Below are 17,944 nucleotides of genomic sequence, written 5' to 3' on the forward strand. Positions count from 1 at the left end.
CCTTTCAAGCTGGTAAGCTTGGTAACGAGTGAAATGGGTTAAATTTTCTGAGTTTGGAATGCAACTGATTTATGTTTGTGCCACAATGCTACGCAGCTCTGAAATGTACGAGCTCCTGCGGATGAAAGTCTGCTTTTAGGACAGGCCCCGCAGTGACAGGCTGCGGCACGGCAGGAGAAGCCCAGGTAATTCTGGCGGGGCAGCGGCTGGCGGTGCGGGAGCAGCAGGTACCCAGCATCCAGCCAGCCCGCCTTACGTAAGGACTTCATTTTCGCTCCCTGCATCTCGCCGCCGCGCCAGGCACGGGAGAGGAGGCTATTCCATCTCCCCGTGCAGCCCCATCCCCTGTGCCAGGCCCAATGACCTCATCCTCGCATGTTTTAATTTTTTAATTTTTTTTTTTTTCTCTCTCTCCTCTCCAAACAGCACATCTACACAGTGGCGTTTACCTATTCGCTCGCGCCGTGGCTGCCACGCACCCTACGTGGGCGGCCGGCTGGCACAGCCCGCGGTGACCGGAGCGATGCCGAGGAGGAAACTCCCGGTCCCTCTTCGGGCGAGGGGCGCGCTGCGGGCCGGCTCCGGGCGGGCAGCTCTCCCTCCTCGGCGGCGGCGGGGATGCTCCGCTCTGCGGCCAGCAGCGTCCATTGCAGCTCGGCGGGTCCGCGGCCGGGGTCCAGGGGCTCCGGCGGCCAGGGGGGACACCCGGCCCCCGCTCCCCTAAACACCGCCGGCCAGGTGCGTTTATTTCTCATCCCGTCCTCTTCCCACAAATCCACCGTCTGCAGCCGCCGAGCCCCAGCAGCAGCACGGCCGGCCCCCGAGCCACCACCGATCGCTCTCCCCTCTCGCTCTCGCTCCCTTTCTCTCTCTCTCTCTCTCTCTCGTTTCAAGCTCTCCCCGAGGAGAGAACAGCACGGCGGGGCCGCTCGTCCTGCGTTTCACCGCCCGGGAGACGCCGCCGCCGGAGCGCTTAAAACAAAGCGGAGCACAGCCACTTTCCGCACTGTTCCCTTCCCTCCCCGCGCCGAGTAACGCGGCTGGCTAGGGGAGCTCGCCTAGCAGGGATGAAAAACGAGGGGGGGCGAAGGCAGGAGAACCCACCCACCCGGCCCGGAGCCCCCCGGCTGCTCCCCGTTCCCGGCACATCCCGGCGCACCTGACAGCCCGCCGCGCGCGCTGTATTTCCCTCCCTTAGCGACAGGGGAGGCGCGCGCCGGCCGCGGCCCCGCCATTGGCGGAGCGCAGAGGCGCGGCTCGGCCATTGGCTGCGGCGGCGGCCAATGGGGCGCGCTGTATCCGGGAGGCAGCGGCTGCGGAGCTATTTAAATCCTGCCCGGTGATGTCAGCGCGGGCTGCGCGGGGGGAGCGCCGGGGAGGGCGCGCGGGAGCGGCGGCCGCGCCTGTCAGGCCGCGTTAGGAGCAGCGCGGCCGCCGCCCCCTCCGCGGGGAGCGGAGCGGGAGGGGCCCGGCGCACCTGCAGGCCGGCCCCGCCTCACGGGACCCGGCAGCGCCCCGCTCCCTCCCCGCTGACTTGCTCCGCTGTCGCTCCTGGAGGGTGTGGGTTCATTCTGGGGTGCTGGGTGCGCTCGCTGGTTGCTCGAGTGTCCCGCTAAGCCCTCGCTGGCGGAGAAAGCAGAAGGGCGGCTCTCCGCGTTACAAACACTTCTGCCAGCTGTTCGGGGGGAGAGGTACCCTCACTGTACTTTACACCCAGTGCCTCTCTGTGGCCTCGCTGGCGCTGGGCCCCTCACTGCAAGAATGACATTGAGGGGCTGGAGGTGTTCAGAGAAGGGCAGTGGAGCTGCTGAGGGGGCTGGAGCACAGCTCCTGTGGGGAGCGGCTGAGGGAGCCTGGAGAAAAGGAGACTCAGGGAGGCCTTATCACTCTCTACAGCCACCTTAAAGGAGGATGTAGCCAGGTGGGATCGGTCTCTTCTCCCAGGCAGCCAGTGGCAAGACAAGAGCAAGAGCACACAGCCTCAAGCTGTGCTAGGAGAGGTTCAGGCAACTCGAGGAATTTCTTCACAGAAAGGATGATTAGAGTCCATTGGAATGGACTGCCAAGGAACATGGTGGAATCGCTGTCCCTGGAATTGTGATTGAACTTACCCATGATGTGACCAAAATACAGGCATCTTACTTTACACAAAGGTGTGTCGCCCATGGTGGGAGCACACAACTGCAAGATTTGCTCAGTTTGCACATGGATGTGTGTTGTGACCATAGTTTTTTGGCCCATATAACTACAAGCATTTTGGTTGCCCAAAAATGTGTGTTCAGCTATGTGCCTTGAGGACTTACGGTGAGGTGACATGTGGAAGTGGTTCCCTAAAAGCAATTCCCAAAGAAAATTTATCGTGTGATAATTAGGACCAAAAGCCAGGGTGAAGAAGGCTATCACTGAAAGCGTGTTTGTTTCTTTGCCGTGGCAGGGTATGGCAAGAGGTAGGGGACAGCAGAAATCTGATCATGGAGGTGGCTTCTGTGAGGTTAGGGATGGCATGTCATAACTTGGGATACTCAAGATTAATCTCATATTCTTTTAAGGACATTCTTCCACTGAGAGTCAGATGGAAGAATGCAAGAGCCCCTGTCAGGAACTGATTCCATGTGTCTTTTCAGTCCTTTGTTTTCCATATTTGGGAAGCTGCTTGGAATAAAGATTGAGTCACTATAATCAGTGTGTTAGGTATTCAATGCCACCATACTCCAGGTTTTCTGTGAGTAACCAACAAAGCTCAGGAATAATATTTTTTGTTGTTTTGGCTGCACTTTTACCCCCTGGTTCCCAGCTCTGCTATTTCCAGAGTGACTTGGGGAAGTGTTACCTTCCTCTAAAATATCAAGTTAGCATTAGCTAGAGACGAAAAGCTGGACAGAGGTGTTTATGGTGGCCCTGCTTCTGACACATGCATCTTGCTCAGATGCTTAGAACTAGTGATAAGATCTGACTTGAGAAGAAATTTTTTCTATAATGTGGTCTGTTGCATTTGAGGTTAAAAAAAAGAGAAGGGCAATGCATTCACCCCACTCAGCAAGATGGAATGTGGTTCATTTTGTAAAAGTAACTTGGGTCTTTGGGGACAAGAACTGCTGGAATGGACAGAGCCCTCAGCCTGGAGCAGTATAAAGCTTAAATGTACTGGCAGGGGGGTGGAGAGAAAGAGGGTAATATATGTAAGTGGAAGACAAATGGATCTTTCTATCTCTCTGTATTGATCTTTCTGGACTTCACAGCTATGGCATAAACTTACAGGGGTGGAAAGGAATGTGAAGAGTTCATCTCATTCATCCCATGATTTTACTACAATAAAGCAGGATCCAATCTCTCCAATCTCTTTCCTGGTAAATACTCAAATTATGCAAGTATCTTTAGGGATGAAACTGATAACCTCCTCATGCATCTCTTTGAGTGCTCTGCTTTCCTTAGCTTAGGACACTCTAGTTCTCTTTTTATGACCCTGAGAGGCTGCAATCCCTGACTCTTCCTCACTTAGTTCCACACGTTTGCTTAAGAAAGGTCTGGAGAAAAAAAGACCAGTAGTTATGTCAACATTTCCTCAATGTTTTATTTGTTTTTCTCCCACAACAGGCATGGTGAGTTAACAAAATTAATGGCAGGTGAAATTTGCAGCCCTGGGAAAGTAGTACACACTAAAGGGGAAGATGGATGGATTGTCATGAAGTGATGGCATCAGCTCTAAAGAAAAAGGTAGGGACAGCTGGGTGCAGCTCCACTGAAAAAAGAAGAAAGAAAAAAAACCAACCCCCAAATTTTAGCATGCTTAAGGAAAGGGATGTTGAATGATGAGCAGTAAAATATCACTATATATGATACTCACCGGACATTATAGTGTGTTGCAGCACTTCAGAGTTTTGAAGGATGTACAAAGATCACTGCTAGAGCTGGGTAAACAGACATGGAGAAACTAGGAGGCATGTAACTGAAGCTCAGACGAGGCAGAACTCATCTGGAAATTCTTTCCCAGTCTCGACACTGCTTCTTCCTGGCTAATCTTTAGAAATCATTCCTGCTCCATATTAGTGATACATAATGCTGTCATTTTTCCTGTTAAAAACACATTTTGCATCGTAGGATTCAGCTGAATTCAGGCTACAAGATGGGGTGACTGCAGTTCTCTGCTTTAAACATCACTGATAGAAATCTTACTTCTACGTTCTGGTCAGGACTAGAGAAGCTTTTCAATTTTTAAATGTGTTTTCTGTGGAAAATCCCTCTGTTAAATAATTAGCGAGTGCTCTGAGCATTACTGCATATTTTATATTTTGTCTGCCTGGAAGAAATGGACAGTTCTGTTGCTATAGATTAACCACAGTTTATTTTGTAATACTCTGACTGCTGGAAGAGAGAGACTTCTTAGTTTATTTTTTTTAAATCCAATTACTCAAGGAATGGGGCTGCACAGAAGAAGGGTTTAGCCATACCTTTTTTCTATTCCCAGTCCCAGTGGACATTTGAGTTTAAAAAAAAAAAAAATCTGCACAAGCTGTAAATGTGAAAAACAAAGACTGAGTAGTTCAGCAGTACAAAGAATTCCAGTGCTGGATCTTATTTTCTTGGCAGGCATTGTTTAGGATGACTTGTTTATTTTACCTTTTACATGGCCTTATTCCACATTTTAGTGTAAATTTTCCTCAGGCAGAAAAAAAACCCCAAAAAATTTCTGTTGCATGAATTAGTCTTAGGTACCAATGGACACTAACTGTGTTTAAAATGAAGAATTCGGCATAAGAAGCTGTTCAGATTTAACCTTTTCCTCTCAGAAGTGATCTTACAAATGATTCTTTTAATGGAATGAAGATCACCTTTTAAGTAATTTTGATTATCAGATCTGTGTTCCTGAGACTCTCTGAGTGGGAAGTTATGTCAGAAGTGTGATCTTTGTTCTGCTGTGGGCATTTCTGTGCATCTCACTGCTGTTAGGCTACACCAGCAGGCCTTGGTGAGAGAGAGTGCTAACTGTCACATCTGTTTTCCTAGAAAGTTGTTTTGTCCCATCTTCAAGACAAACTTAGAATTCTGAGATAGTTTTATGTCCCTAGCACTGCAATGGGCAGCACTATTCCCAAAGGAAAAAAATGCTTGAGTCCTCATGTGTGTTGGACCTAACAGCCCTCCTGGCAGTCTGTGTGAGCCTTTAGTCTTCCAGAAAATGCAGATATGGGTTTCTCAGCCTGAAGAAATTGCTCTAGATTACAGAATACAGACAAATGTTGATTTACCCAATGTGCCTACAACACACAAAAGTTCTCTAGGAGTGTAAGCTAACTGCCCAGTCTCCTCGTCTGGTGTAGCACCAATAGCTCTAGTCTCTAAGCAGACCTCTGCTTAATTTCGCAGCCACTGCTTAGGTGGCTGCTCCAGTTTGTTTTTATAGGCTTTCTTACATAGAAAGAGGTCACCTGTGCGTGCTGTCTCTGCACGTGCTGGGGCTCAGTCACGTATTTTGCCCACATCAGTGTGTTGCCTGGTTAGCACTTGCAGCAAGCATCCTGTGAAGCCTTTAGAAAAGTCTCTTTCAGCTTGCTGGAACACACGGGATGCTGGTGACCATCATGGAGTATAAAGGGGATGTTTGCAGTGGTACTCAGTGGTCTGTTAAGGACCAGGTCCCTAGTCAGGGCAATGAGGATTGCAGGGAAGAATCAAGGGCTTAAATAAAACTAATTCTGCATTCTGGCAATCAGACTGGGGAAATGCGTGTTTCCTTGCAGCCCTGCTGCAGCTTGCGCAATCTCTTCTATCTCCAAAACACTGCTGAGACTGATGCCAATGAAAATAACAGGCAGAAACATTTTTAACATTTATGCTGCTCATTTGCAATTCAAGTATGGTGAACTCCTGTGAGCTGAAAAGAAAAGAACAGACCAATCTGTTTATGAGGACTGCAGGGGTTATTAACCATCTCTGAGATTTAGAGGCTTGTTTTAATTTCCAAAATTGTGTTGAACTGTAAGTTTGCTATTGTGATAAAGCTGAATGACTGTGGTCTTGATACTTTCTTTGTTAGTAGGTTGGCTCCACATATCAAAAGACATGGGTCACCAAAAAAGGCTGTAAGAATGTGTTCAAAATAGCATAAGGAAGAATTCTATGTAGTATTTTCTAGTTACAATGTTCCTAAGGAAGTGAAAAAATTTACTTTATTCTTTCACAAAACTTACCTATCTGCGTATAACAAAGTCTGTTTTGAAGTACTGCCTTGTTTGAGCAACTGCTTTAAGATTTGGGATGAAGTATAATGTGATGTGATGTCATGTCAGTGAGCACTATTAATCTCTACATAATTTTCCATAAAGAGTATGGAACTTGAGAGAAATGTCCTTTTCCAATCCCCTAAAATGAAGGGGGAAGCTTGTCATCTGATTTTCCCAGTATGTGGATTATTTTTGTTTTTAAAAGTTAGCTATCACAATTCACTGTGGTCGATCTTCTCCTCACAATCCTGAAAAACAGATTATTCAATCACTGGTATAAAATTTAAGTCCAGAGATGACTCTTACAGTAAATACCAGTGTGACATTTAATATAAATTCTTGCCTAAAAATATCTGTGATAAATCTTAGATTCTATAGGTATTCAAATGTATGTATTGGTACTAGAGGATGATGTAGTTGGGGGTTGAGCACCGTGTTTCAAAAAAGCAAAGCCATATAAACTACTCATCACCTCTTCATCATCTGAGCATATGCAGACACCTACCATTTTTATGACACTGTTTTAATCCTATGTGGAATGTCTTCATGAAGGCAGCTGCATTTTTAGCATACATGGAAGATTACCGAGCTCAGCAGAGAGCTATTTCCAGTAAAGAATGCAGAACAGCAGAGATGATTATTGTCCACCGCTTTCCTAATGGCCATATATTTAGAGCATAGAGGACTTGGTGAGGAAATCAGACTTTCAGCACCATCAGACAACAATTTTCACTTATTAGGTGACAGATTTCATTTTAGTGGCATGAGTGGAATCACGACATCTCCTCTTCCATGGTTTTCAGAGTTGATTTATAGTCTCTACCATACTTGCATAGGACTGTTTTCCTTTCTATAACCACTTAAAATGCCATTCTCCTCTAGTTTCTGTGGAATTTGAGGTTTGTAGTAAGGAAAGCGATAATTTTAACACAAGAACTGAAATTGTGTCTGACTCTTGAATAGATAGAGAAGAATATCTCTAGTGCTATTTCCATAGGTCTTTAATTTCAAAGATAAAATATATATCTATTCTCTGGTACCAACTTCTCTTGTATCCTTTGAATATCTATTCTGTTAGGAGTTTTAAAGTACATAGCACTTTTCAATTAATTAAATTCAGCATTCAAGTGCATATCAGATTTAAGAATCAAAATGTCATCAACCACTCATAAGGCAACACTGGCAAGAAAGCATTTACAGCCTCTTGTCCTGAGCAGTACAGAACACTGAGAAGCTACTGGGTTAACTTGTCCCAACACAGAGCAGAAGCTCCTGGTGTGAAGCCAGCATTGCTTATCTAGGAGCTGTGTCCATGTGTTTGATTGGTGTCTTTTTTCAGTTTTGTTTTTCCACAGGAATCACAACTCATTTGCACCAAAAATTCCTCATCCATAATAAATACACATACCAGGATTAATAACAGATAAATTAAATGACGTGCTCAGGAGACAGCAAAGCACACAGTAGTAGAAAGAAAAAGAAGTACTGTTTTCATTCTGCATGATAAGAATGATCACACAGAGCAGGATATAATTTAATTTCTAAGTTATCCAAATGCCCACATCAAAAAAGGAAAACAAAGAGAAAACAGGTCATTATGGGCACATCGATATCACAAGTGCTTTGGTATCTTGCTTTTGTGTGTTGCATTCAATATCTGATTTTACAGCATACAGCACCAAAGCACACAGCATTTATAAAGATGTCATTAAAGAACGTGACAGTCTAGGCTGCAGGAGACAAAAAGAAAAAAAACATGTTTCCACTTAATTATTTGCCTGAATCCTACATTACTTTATCCAGGGCAAGAAAAACAATAACTGTTAAACAAGTGGCAAGTGAGTTGCTGCTCAAAGAAAGGGGTGCAACTCTATATGGCATCATTAAAAAATGAGAGCCAAGAAGTTATGATCTGCTGCAGGGAGCTGAGCATGTGTGTTGCTCTTCAAATTAATTTAGGTAAATTTAATTCATCAGAAAATCAGCTATGATAAGATGCTGGAGAGAGATAACCAGGTTATAGGTGTGGGTGGGAATAATAAGCACAGCAAAACAAGCTGGTTGAGTATGTGGAGAAGTGTGTTGCTGGACACCGTGAGATGCTTCATCCAGCTGAAGTATCCCATATAAACTTGTGTCACATGCTATTGATCAGGCAGAATTCAAATGCTGAAAAGTCTGAGCTGTGGTAGGCTTTGTATGACTGCCAAAAAACCCAATGTGGAACACTTGGTAGCATCTTAACCTCTAGTTTTGGCTTGTTATGACTTTATGGTGCTGTTTCATGGCAATTTTGAGGTTATTTGAAGGACTCTGGAGAAGAGAACCTGAATGGCATATGGCATTGGAATGGACTCAGCAACTGCTGGAACATGCAAGAGGATTCATGGAGGGGAAGTGCAGAGGGCAATGGAGAGAAGCCAAAGTGAACAAGCATGGAGTGCAAAGAATGAACAGAGGGGCACTATTATGTACCATTATGATATAGTTTAAGATGTTACCTAGGGCTGCTTGGATCTGTGGGAAGCTGAAGAGTGGTCTTTGCTTAGCATGGCAGACCTACTTGTCTAATTATTTTATCTGTGGTATTTCTAGAATATAAGTAATGTGCAATCTGTACTGCAAGGAGGAGATAAGCAATAAAGGCAATTCATGTGCTGGATTTGCAGATGCTGATGCCTGAGGTACCTCATAATCTGGTATGTGCCTGAAGAGGAGGAAGCATAGTAAAGGAGAGTCATAGTGCACTTGGTTCCACGATTCAAACAGTTACAGCTGTCAAAACAATAGTGCTTCTTGTTTTGGAGTTAGCTTGGGTTAAAACTCTTCAGGCCTGCTTGCCTGGGGCAAACCTCCAGGCTACAATGCTGTTAGGAATTTGCAGCTTAAATCTCCTTGGCAGCAGTTGCCATTTTTCACCTTTGTGGCAGTGGAGCAGGTTCCTGGGAATGGTAAGGGAAATTTCAGGAAGTATTTGTGAGACACCTAGGAGATATCCCTGTAGGGATAGTGAGGAAATCTGAGAAGCCAGCAGGATGTCATGGGTCTGTGGTAAACCTGCAATGAAGGGGAGGCTTTACTCAGTTTCTTTCCCTTCTCTCAATATGTTCTCATCTTTTCCTTCTCAGGGGTGGCTCCTCGTGTTCTTCAGAGATTTGAGCTTTTTTCTGAAGCCCACAACTGTCAATTTCCCACCTTATAGCTGTCTTCCTCTATCAAGACAATTGCACTTAGAAAAAGCACTCCTTGTGACTTTGCTGTAGCCTCTAATTATTCTCTGCTGAAAAGAAGAGGATGCTGGTGTGGCTCCTGTTACAGAGCAAAGAGGAGGCAGAAGGTGAGTGAGGATTATTTAGGCCAGAACAGCAGGTTCTGTATCCCAAGGCACAGTCCCTTAGAGTCTTCAGCTGCCCCTACTAAGCTGACCACACTGCAACTGATGTCAGAGACTCACGGTTCAGTCTTCATTATGTTGCTATGTAGTTGTCAGGGATTAACTTTTGTTAGGTAAAGAGTGATCAGGCAAGTCTTATTAAGAAAACATGACTGGTAGCAGCAGCAGAACTAACCTAATACAAGAATACTTGCCCAGTGACTCAATGTGCCCATCATCAAGCAACACTTCTGACTGAAACACCAGCCAGTAAAAATCAGCCAACCTGGATGGTGGTCTACACCTCATGAAACTCATCTACCTCACCCTGGAGGGCAGTAACAGAGCCCTACCTTCAGGAACATCTGGGACCAAGCCTGTATAGCTGGAACCAGCACAATTAATGCTGCTCCTCCCATCTATTGACAATCACTGGTCCTGTCAGCAAGGAGAGGGGAAGTAGAGATAGCCACTCTTCTGTAACTTTGTAGTATCCTTTGCATTATTAATCACTCTTTCATAGAGGTAATGAATAGTCACACTCCTCTTATATCCAATTATTGCACAATAATTAATGTGTAGTTCAGCCCACCCTGACCTAAACCACAAGATGCTGAAGTCTCTTGAGTCAGTTCAAGACTGTGTTGTAGGTTTCTAAGCCAGGATCAATTAATGGTAGGTATTTTCTGCACACTCTCTGCAAGTTCCTGTCCCAGTTCCTGCCCTATGCCTTTCAAGTCTGTTTTCCAATGCAGTGATGGTCAGGCAGCGGCGGCTATCAGATGCATCAGGAACATAGCTCAGTGGAAAGAGCCCTGATGGACACACAAGCCTCTTTTTTCTCTACACTTTTGTAAGTAGAGGTTATATAGCTTTGCACCTAGTTCAAATGTGCAACATTCACTTGCTAACCGAATGTGCATGGATGGAATAAAACATTTTCTGCTTCATTCCAGACCTGTTTTTTTAGCCAAACTAAAATCTTGGCCAGTTGACATATCTGCCTCATGGATAATGTCCACTGTCTCCTAGCATAAATAAACCACAGCTGTATATATTTCCTGCTAGTTACCCTGACTTAAATGATTAATCATCTCTTCATTCATCTGTTGCCTCTGGTCTTCTCAGGGTTCTCATAACCATGCAGAGTGTAAAACTGGATGATTTTCCCACTAAGTTGTCCCTAAAATAGTTCCGTCTTCTTGGACAATAGAAAGTTACCTGGACTTACAGCTTTATTATTGAAAGATGAGTTTCAGTGGTTGGAGAAGTTCTTTGTTCTCTTTCCTGGTTTTCCAGGAAGCTGGTTCCTATCTTTGTTCAGAATGCTTCCATAGTGGCTTGTCTATTTGAGTTTCAACTCATGCTTCAAAATGCTTTCTTCCTCACTAGTCTTGAAGCCTGAATAGTCCTTTGCAAATAGGCAATGTAGGACATTTTAAATATTACCTTTCCAGTCACTCTCCAAAGCTATCTGTCATGATAGGCCTATCATGGCCAGAGTTTAGTTGCAGACATTTATACTCATCATAGTAGCTACATTGTAAATACCATCTCTTTCTACCTGTGCATCTGCCTCTCCTTTTTCTAATAATTAAATTGCAAAATCTTGGCTACTGAGAACATTGTCATATTGCTCTGTATTTAGAGAGGTGTCTATTACAATTGGCTTATCATTCATGACTGGAATTCCAAGGCGATACTGAAATACAAATTTTTAAAAAAAAATTTAATCATGTATTCATTCAAAAATGGTATATGTTTTAAGGGAGTATTTTAGGATATTTTAGTATAATATTCCTGAAAATACAAAATGTTAGTGACTCAGGATTCTATCCATAAAATGGTTTCTCTACCACTCAAATTGCCATGGAGTTCTTCTCTTTACCTTGTTTGTAAAGCCAATATTAAACACTTTTAGTGTTTATCTGCACTGTCACCACAAGATGATAAACTGGACAAACATTCACTGTGGGACTGCAGTGATATTTTACAGAACATGCAGGACAGAGCAGTTTCAAAACCTCAGCAACTGTGCATTCTTTTAGATACTTAAAGTAATAGATTTTCTAAGCTGTATAATCTCACCAGATTCTTAAAGTACACCATCTGTCTGTACCATCATAAAAGTCCAAGTATGCCATCCCCCTCCCAAAAAATGCAAGATGTTTTTTAATCATAACTATTGAATGTATTTTCACAATTTAAGAAATTTGAAAGTGTTTTTGAAGATGAAAGAGAACCAACAAAATGGAGAAAGCAGGTTGTGGGACTTTCTTCCCTAGACCTGATGGAAATGTGGGATTTGAACAATGGTTGTCCTTTGTTCTCCCAGCTCAGGAACACCATTCTTCCTGTACTACGGACAAAAATCATAATACAGATCTCTTCACATACTGTGAGAATAACAGGGCAGGAAACAAAAGTTAAATGTTTACAACTGACCAAGTCCTACACTGTTTGTACCCATGATGGCAAAGGAGCCATTCTCTGAATGTCGTGGTCCTGGTCAGAGAGGCTCCTACACTCTCAGACACCATTGCTCCACCTTCTTTTCTCAACAGTACCATTAAAGTGTGTGCTGGCATGGGTTTCTGTGGAAATCCCTCATGCACATAAATGAGTAGAACGATAATGACAGCAAAGTGCCTCAAGCTGAAGTATCAGGATACAGTTTCACAATTAGCCTACGCTGCTCTCAGTCCTTTTTGCCACATCCTTCCCCTGTGCCCCACACCTGCCAGCAGCAAAAGTAGTCCTAAAATTACATTCACACTGATCAGCCACCCTATTTGGCAAAGCCAGCTGATTTTGGACAGGGGATAGTGTCTGTTTTCCACTTAGGCAGGTCCCTTGCCCCTTACATAGCACTGTTAGAGTCAGCACCAACACACAACAAGGGGGGCAGGGGCAGGACATAAGGCTGTCCTTATCTTTAGCAGCAATGCAGAGGACTTAAGTGGGTAAAATCTCCCACTTGAAAAGGCATTAGAACAGACTGATAAAAATTAATTTAGAAATTGCCAGGACTTAACAGTATCTATCCTTCAATTCCACCATGGTTAAAATATGAAACTGCTCTATTGCTTTTTATGGTGGAGCACTTGAATTGGGTGCAGGAATTTAAAGTGGAGGGTTTGGGATATTTTTGGTAAGCATAAGCCAGTATGTCTGATTTCTGTACCAAGAAAATAAACTAAAACTGTAACCAAAACTAGAACTAGTGTATACAGCAGGTGGATAGAATATGAAGAGTCAATATGGCTCTATCACAGGAAGTTGTACTTCAAAAATCTATTAGAGTCCTTTACACTAAGTGTATGAGAGTAAACAAGGAGCTTAGAGGTGATCCAGTTAGGCTTTAAAAATATTTTTGAACAGGTCCCTCAGTAAAAGCTCATAAAAAATAAGTTTGATGAAGCAAGAAACAAAATCTGTTGGTTAGCAACTCTTTAAAAGCTTTGCAGCAATGGATAAAAATACAAGAATTTTCACAACAAAGATTTGTAACAATTTCACTGTTATTAGCCTTTCATTACCCAATGAAAAGGTAAAGAATACAAGATAGTGATGAGGTTTACTGATGATACTAAGTTCTTCAGGATACTAAATTCAAAAGCCAGCTATAAGGTGTCGCAGGACACCACAAATTGCTGAATGAAAAAAGAGCCAACAAAAAAGGTAAACATAGGCAAATCTTAACTTTTCAATACAGACTAATGGTTTCTAGACATCACTAACATTCAAGAAACAGGCTATAGAATAATTTTGACCAGTTTGATTAAAATAGTCATAGTTCAAAGGTAAATCACAAGGAAAGAAACTGAGATTAAGCAGAAAAACATTGTTAAAGCACTCTACTTTTCTCTATCTTGTATTTTTCTAGGTTACAAGGAAGATGAAGAGGAATGATTAAAGGTGTGGAACATTTCCATCTGAGGAGATAGTAAATGAAAAGTAAACAGACCAAGATGTTTGTATTTGGAGAAAGGGTAACTGAGGGGATACTATGAAAGAAATCTATGAAATGGTGACTGGTATTAAGGCAGATAGCAATTACATACAAATTTTCACAATAGGAGCATTGAATGGGAATCTATAAAATTGTTGTTTGGCAGGTTCAAAACACAGGGAAATATTTTTTTTCCATAAAATAAAAATGAATGTAGAATAAACTTGTTATGATAATAAAAATGAGAATGGGTTAAAAAAGGAATCAGAGCCATCTTACCTTGGAGACAAGCCTATTGAAGACTATTATGCAGTGGTCTAGAAAGAAATCTCCAGCTTGGAATTATTGGGAGCCACAGGATATGCCCTGGAAAGCATAGATTTGTATGTCTAATGTGCTTTTCATGAGCACCCACAACTGACTACTGTGGGGAAGAAGGAACTGAGCTACAAAGACCTCTGGTCTGCCCAAGTACAGACATTTTGACTTCTACTTTCCAAACACAGTAAATTACTTTAATGAGGCTTCTAATATCAGCCATATAATGTGAAGTTAGCACAGGTAGGCAATATTTTAGATATTACATCTAACTCCATATTTGATTAACAGCTATGAAATATCTAAAGGGCATTATTTGGCATCATTCAAATGGAACTGATCTTATGCCATGGATGCAACAAACCTCTATTGAGACCAGAACACTTTCTTTCGGTAACCACCATGCCACATGTTTTTATCAGGCACTGATTTGGGGGAGAATTAATCTTTATAAAGTTATTACGTTAGAGTGTCCTAGTTATGTCAAAGTACAGAGCTGGGGGTTTCTTCATTTTTACAAATATTGCTAAACATTTAATTTCAGATTTTCAGTCTGGTGGATAATAAAATATGACTACCCACCAAACTTGGAGCATTAAATGGAGACTGTGTTTTTGGCAGCTCATCGTAGAGGGACTAATATTTCTAGAATAGCTTTGTTTCTCAGCAATGCCTCCTTAAAAACAGCTTCTTCTGAACACATATTTCTATTTTATTGAGAAAAGGAAATACAGTATTAGAAATCAATGCTTTTAAAGGGTAATTTAAAGAAATCTATCTTGGCAGATGCTGAAATATTTTCAATTTAGAACAAATAGTATTTCTGTCATCCAGTTGGATTTTTAAAATTAGACCATTACTCCTTGATAAGTTAATTACAAAAGAGAAAGAGACTCAACCAATCTAAAAAAGCGTATTGATGAAAGTATAGAGCACATGTCTAAAGGCTGCTTTTACTGATTTATGGGTGAAATTTTACTTTTTATATGAGAAAACCCTGTCTCCAATGTCTTAAATCATAGGAAAAATGCTCAATTTTTCACCCTATCACAACTAATTTTATACATTGGTACACTGATGGACTACTGTTTTCCTGTGCTACCATCCATTATTAAAAGTGACAGCATCATAATTGAAATTATTTAAAATATGGTGCATTTAGATAATTCTTTACTTCAGTATAAATATGACTACACAAGAAATGCTGCTATACTGGAAATTGCTAGGATGAGCTAACAAAATGGAATTATTGCTCAGCATGCCATATTTGGGGGTAGGAAATGAAAAATATCAGAACTTCCTTTGAAATGCAGAAAGGTTAGAGGAATGGAAGGGAACATTTTTGTTGTCTGAGATGCAGACAAGGGAAGCATGGACTATGTTGCAACCATGAGTTGAAATGTCTCCAGGTCCATCAGCTGAATCCTGTTCTTGCCAAAATCCCTGACAAGTCTTTCAGCTGAGTGAAGTCACAATTTCACCCCAAGGATTTTGGGGTAAAAGGAAGTAAAACTCACCAAAAAAAATTGCACTGTATGATTACCTTTGTATCATCTATCCATGGATGTTCCTGTAACTGTGATGCATGGTTGCATTTTGTGCTTCTTACAGTAAGAACTTGCCAAGGTGCCCAGTGGGCATCCTTCCTGATTAGTGCTGGGGTCTGAGCCAAAGTCATGGCAGGTATCAGTCTAAGAGTTTAACAAAATGAATAATGGCAAGCCAGAACCCAAACTAAATGCCATCTATGAGTAATTTACCAGTATAGAAACCCTCCTACAGAGCCAACAGATGTTGCTGTCCTAAAGTGAACAGGCAGATTTAGCCATTTCAGATCCTGTAAAATTTTATAGACTTTCACAGACCTGGCCAACTGGTGAAAAAGAACCTGGCCAAGTGCAGAAAAATGGCAGAAATAACCAATCTGGATTATGGGGGATGTCTATCAAAGTCTATGAAACTGTACAGTAGCTGAAAAGATGAAATTTGCTTGTCCACTTTAGGGAAGCAGCATATTGGGGTAAGAAAATACTTATAATATTATAAACACATTAAATAGAACTGGCCCTAGAACTGATCCTGGAGGAGCACTGCTGCTGACTGGTCACCAGCCAGTTTTAAGTACATGCCCTTAACAACAGCCCTTAGATTGTTCAATACCAGGTGAAATCATTAGAAGTTTTAACAAAAAGGTGTTTGCAGAAGACTTCTATACTTCAAATACAAGAAAGGAAAAAAATAAAAAAGAAGAAAAAAAGTATGGGACACAATAAAACTCTCAATTTTCAGTATACTGTCCAGTGGTACTTTTGAAAACCCAGAACTTTTGAAAAAACAGGCAATTTTAAAAATTATATGTTAAGTCTCCTTTATACAAGGCTTTCCGTATTACTGCTCACATCAATACTATCTCAGAGATAACAGTAACCCATAGAATGCAATATTGCTTACCTTCCCAAATGTGAAGCAAAATTTAGGCAGATACTATGCCTTGGCTGTACACCTCCATCTCCTCCCGCTGATGAACAGCAATGCAAGTACCACTGTAAACTTTATGCTGTTTCATGAGAAATCCAAGGACACAATTATCTCCATTATCAGAAAGTATTCAGCTGTGTCCAGCATCATCTCCAGATGCTTAGCCACATCTCAGTGTACACTGTAATATGAGATCTAAGACTGACCAGTCTGACTATTTCTTTAAAAGTTGTATAGCAGGTGATCATCTTTTACCATATATACCTGCAATTATGAAAGTAATTAAGTAGTACAGGTGAGCCCAAGAAGTCCCTCAAATAAAATCCCGGAGACTCACAATGTTATTGTAATTAGCTGTCTGTCTTAGTAGGCTGTCTGTTTGTTTTTTGCATCTGCCCTCCGTGCTGGGGATGACAACCCATAATTTGACAGAAAAATACTTTAAATGATTTCTTACTGAGATGAGGACTTATTTTCATTTTCCCCAGTTCTTTCTTTCCTCTGCTTTTAATTACAAATATTCATGGCACTGAGAGCCAAAATAATGATCTCCACTCCTCCTATTTAAAGAGAAAACCTGTCTGGTTTGTTTTATCTTTACTTTACAAGGTGACAAGAGTCTAAGGACCCTGAAGGACAGGCATGTCAGCTCCACAGTTTTGGTTTGGGATCGTTCCAGGTTAGACAACTTTTCAAATACCCCTAAGTACCACTATGGAACAGTTTACATTTTGATATAAATTAGATTCCTGTCTGTAAGTGTGGACTTCTAATTTCCACAGAGGAAAAATGGAACCTGGAAATTCTATATGACAAATAAACATAAGCTGCATTGAAAATTCGACTTTGGATCATTATTCAATGGTTCACATTAATATGCATTAGGGAAGTTACTGTGAGCATGGTAGCAGCATTGTGAGTCCAGGTTCCAGTTCTGTCACTTGCTTGTGGCTTTTCAGCAGGAATTTCTTGAGTTGCTCCATGGTGGAGCAATGTGCAAGGTCAAGTGGGGAGTGTCACTGAAATTCTGTTTTGGAGACATTGCCTGGCCTAAGAGAGTGTGGCTAAGTCCATTATCAGGGGATTTGACTCCTTTATTTATCATAGTTATTAATGCATCAGCTCAAAAGGTCAAGTGACTCACATGAGAATCTCAGTTTTCATTTGAAGAAAAAATGTGTCCCTAGCCTTGTGCTTATGGAGAAAAGATAAGAATGTAAATGTGCAAAGGCTTAAGAAGTAGAACAATACTTTAAAAATCATTAAAAGACACATTAAACATGAAGAGTTTTCGATCTGATGTCATGATCTGGGGGATGAATTCATGACTTTTGAGTCAGGGATAGAAAATATTAGAATGGACAATAGAAAAAGGAGTGGAGCAATCTTCCAAAATACTAATTATTTAAAGAGCTGTTCCCACGTGTTTAAAACTTGAAACATTAAAATAATAATATTTTACTGTCTGCTGCTGTAGACTATGATCTTTCTGGCTGTTATCTCACTTCAGTCAGTTGGAATTTTACTGACCAGTAATGTGACATTTATTATTGCAAAGTAGATTCACAAAAACCACATCTGTCCATGCAGCACAGAATTGCT

General features: G+C 41.8%; 1 long non-coding RNA gene across 1 annotated transcript; it reads left to right on the forward strand.

Annotated features, from left to right (window-relative positions):
* Positions 1-1,390: 1,390 nt before the first annotated feature.
* Positions 1,391-17,167, forward strand: LOC130251634 (uncharacterized). The gene is made up of 4 exons (XR_008840192.1): positions 1,391-1,558; positions 3,595-3,714; positions 9,350-9,558; positions 13,481-17,167. It is a non-coding gene; the product is annotated as an uncharacterized LOC130251634 (long non-coding RNA).
* Positions 17,168-17,944: the final 777 nt, after the last annotated feature.

The sequence above is a fragment of the Oenanthe melanoleuca genome, chromosome 3, assembly GCF_029582105.1.
Source record: "Oenanthe melanoleuca isolate GR-GAL-2019-014 chromosome 3, OMel1.0, whole genome shotgun sequence".
Lineage (NCBI taxonomy): Eukaryota > Metazoa > Chordata > Aves > Passeriformes > Muscicapidae > Oenanthe > Oenanthe melanoleuca.